Below are 4,146 nucleotides of genomic sequence, written 5' to 3' on the forward strand. Positions count from 1 at the left end.
TTTGATAGCACCTATGGCTTGTTGCCCCCCTTGATTGAATCCTTGTATCATCAAGCGGCTTCCAGAAAGTTCATCAGTTGTGATACCAAGTTCCTTCATTGTGCGAATAGGAAGAATGTTAACTCCAGATCCATCATCTATCAATATTCTGTTTATCCTCTTCTCGAGGGCATAACCCACCATGTACAAAGGACGATTGTGTAGTGTTTCACCAAGTAGAAGATCGCCACTCGTGAATGTGATTCTTTTATCACATGTGTGTACCTCTTGGGAAGAAGATTCAACATGCTTTTCAGAAGACGATAGAGACAGTGTTGATAAGCTTTCATCCTTTGCTTCTTCTTTATCAGTATTGAAGCATGATGCCTCAGTGTTGTCTCGGGCAGTCATATTGCGGAACCAACTCGGTAGGAATTCCTCCAAAGTCATGGGACGTCGTGGTTCTTGGTGGTAGTTCACTTCCACTTTTGCTTTCTTCGGACGCTCAACTGATTCTTGCTTCCTTGGTTTTCTAACCATCCTCTTCCTAGTTGGTTGTTTAGATGATTCTTTTCGCGGACTTGTTTTTCGGCGTCTCCGCCTAGTCACCAGAATCCAACCTTCATCATCGGTTACCACAACTTGGGTTTTATCTTCCTTCAATGGTCCTTTCTCATGCTCTTCAAAGCTGCATATCTGGACCGGATCGAGAGAACCAATGGTGATAGAGACTTGATTCGAACTCTCCTTCTCGTCTTCAAGAAAAATCTTATTTTCATTAGCCAACTGCATGACTTTGTCCTTGAAGACAAAGCACTTATCAAGAGGGTGACCCACAAGTCGATGATACTTACAATAGTTCGGGTCGTTTGTTTTTCCAGCTTCATTGGGCCGCTTCATCTCTGGTAACTCAATGAGTTTCAACTCAAGTAGTTCATCAAAAATTTCAAGGACATCAGAATCTAGGAAGGGGTATTCTCTTTCTTGCATCTCCTTTAAGGTCGACTTTCGGCTTTTGTTGGCTTGGAAGGAAGTTGCTTTCATACTCTGCTTCTTGCTCACTTTCGTAGTAAACTTTACAGGCGAGACATTGACGTTCATGGATTCTTTGTTGTCACTCTTGGGAACGAACTTACCCCATTTCTTGGGTTCCTTCTTGTCCTTTCCTTTGCGAGGGTCGTAGATAGGCATTACTTCATTAGTAGAAGACATGCTCAACTCCATGTCATGAGCACGAGTAGCTAGTTCTTCAAAAGACCTTGGCTTAATTCCTTGCAAGATTTAGTAAAGCCCCAAATGCATTCCTTGGATACACATCTCTATCGTAGAAGCTTCGCTGAGTCTATCTTTGCAGTTTAGACTTGCATTTCTCCATCGATTGATGAAATTGATAACTGGTTCGCCCTTTCTCTGGCAAGTGCTTGTAAGTTCGACCATGCTCACGGTACGCCTTGTGTTATGTCCCGTGTTTTCGTATAATTGAAAATCGAGAAATAATCAAGACTTGTGTGTTATAAGGAAATATTTTTGATTTTGGTGAATATGACTATGTTGGTTGTGGAATCATTAATGTTAAGACATCGGGGAAGGCCGAGGGTAAATTTAGAATTTCGGAAATTAGTTTCGGGAATTACAAAACGGGACGTTTTATGAATTGGGCCAAGAAAAATACAATACAATTCAGGCCCAAAATTTGTGAGGGTGGCCGGCCTTAGCCATGGCCCAAGCCCATCCTTTTAATGTCATGTGCTATGCACATGACTCTTAAATGGATATATATCATCTACACTTAGTAGTTATCAAGAAAAAAAGCAAAAAAATTCAAGAACACCACAAAAGGGGGTTCGGCCGAAGCTAAAGGGAAAGAGAAAGAAAAATTTCCAAGCTTTGTTGTTGATCCAAAAATATTAGTTTCTACATAGTTGTGAAGTGCTCAAGACCCTCTTCAACGGGGTATAATTAGTTTGGCACAAGAGCTTCGTTTGCGACAAGTCGGAAATTCAAGAAAAGGTAAGAATTTTGCCCCTCTAATGTTATAGAATTGAGATGAATGTGCTAAGGATTGAGAATAGACGAGAATCCCGTAACCTTGATGTATATATAAAGCCGTGAGTGTGTGTATATATTGCATGTTGGCCGTGAGCCCTAGGAAGAAGAAAGTGATGTGAATTGATCTTGTTTAGTTTGTATAATGTGTCGTTGTGACCTTCGTGTCGTAAATGATTGATTGATGAATTGGATTGGCGTTGGAAAATGATTTCGGAACGTTATCGGAAAGTGTATACCTTTGGTATAATTGTGTATATCATTGTATATCTAGGGTGCTAAAGACTTTAAATGTGATTTATGGTTGATGTTAATGAATTCGGAATGAAACGACGCAAGTTAGAATGTTCGTCGTGACTTTTGGTGTTTTGAATGGAATATGGGAAATAATGAATTTCGGGAACTTTCGTATATGGTGTGGAATATATTTGGGATGTGATTGAATGATCTTGAATGAGTAAATGAATATAATGATGTGGATATAGATTTGGAGTTTTGGAAGTTTGAATGAAAAGTTGCCAACTTGTGTAATAAAGTAGAACTTTGAAGCTAGAGTGATTTGTATTGTTTGATGATGTGTGGGCTGTTGTTGTTGATGTATTTTGAGCCGCGTTAGGTCTCGGGGGTGTTAGATTTATAGGGGAGGTGCTGCCAAAATTTCGGTAGGCGAAAAATGAAGTTAATGGCATTTTTAAGCCTAAGAATCTCAATTGGTAACTTTGACCATTTGCAGATTTCAGACGAAACGGGACTTGACTTTTGGGAGAGCATACGACGTCTGTAAGGTATGTAAAGCTTCCCACTTCTTCGTTTGGCATGTCTTAGTATGCTAGGTGAATATTGGAACCTCCGAAGCATTTCTGCTCCTCGAAACCCGATCCACAGAAAAGTTACTATTCATTCAATTCAATTGAAGCCTAAGGGCTCTATTTTGGCTAGAATGCCACCAATCGTCCGAAACCTATCGAAATGTGGTCGGGTATCTTAGAAATGATTATGTATGAACTTTTGGCCCCTAAATGTTCGTAAATTATGTTCGCCACCTCAATTCGACTCGAGGTGGACCCGCTAACCCCGAGACGCCCTATTTGTCTTATTGGGCTGTCCTTTTGAATAAAGTTTGATATGATACTTTCGGTTTTGGAACTTCCTCCTACGAGATATGTTTTGAATATTATGATATGCTAAGTTACGTTTTGAGCCATACGTAATATTTTGGAAACGTTTTGTGAAATGAAACTTTGTATCGACTAAGTATTCAATTATTTTGTACTGTGAAATGACTTATGAGACTACTAAGTTTTGAAAGGCTATTTTGAAATATGAATTGCATTTGTTTGCTCACGACTCCGCTCGTGCCTTATTATGACTTCGTTCACCGGTTCCCGGGCCGGTTATGATTCGTGCGCCTTATGATGATTCGGCCGTATGCTGTGTTGCGGTTCCCGAGGCTTCGCCATAGGGCCGGGTTCCGTTTGGAGTTATGCTGTGATATGGCTCGTGATGCGATACGCTCACCTATGTTTGTGTTTGTGTTCGGAGATACGGAGATTTGAAACCTTCTGGTGTTATGCTGTGTGTGGCGCCAGCGTCGGAGTGGCGACCACGTTCCTAAGCGTTTGCATGATTTCGTTTGCATTATGTATACGTATATGATTTTGATACGGATTTTGACATCCCGATTTGTACTCCACTTTGTTATCTGATTTGCTTTCAGTTTTGATCCATATTTCTGTACTCCGTGCTTTACATACTCAGTACATATTTCGTGCTGACCCCCTTTCTTCGGGGGCTGCGTTTCATGCTCGCAGGTACAGACATTGGTGATCCTCCACTGTAGGCTTCACTTTCTGCTATTTTGGAGTACTCCTTCTGATCCGGAGTCCACTTTTGGTACAGACTCCTTTTGCTATGTATATGCTCTGTATATTTGACGATTTGGGTACGGCGGGGCCCTGTCTCGCCATATGTCTTTGTTTGGAGTTCGTAGAGGCCTGTAGTCATATATGTGGGGCGAGGGTCCTATATATGTTTGTTTGAGTTTGTTTTCTGGTCTTAAAGCGGTCCGTTTGTTTTGATGGCCCTAAATGGCCCTTATGCTTATGTTGCACTTTTGACCGG

Source organism: Lycium barbarum, chromosome 3 (genome assembly GCF_019175385.1).
Source record: "Lycium barbarum isolate Lr01 chromosome 3, ASM1917538v2, whole genome shotgun sequence".
Taxonomy (NCBI): Eukaryota; Viridiplantae; Streptophyta; class Magnoliopsida; order Solanales; family Solanaceae; genus Lycium; species Lycium barbarum.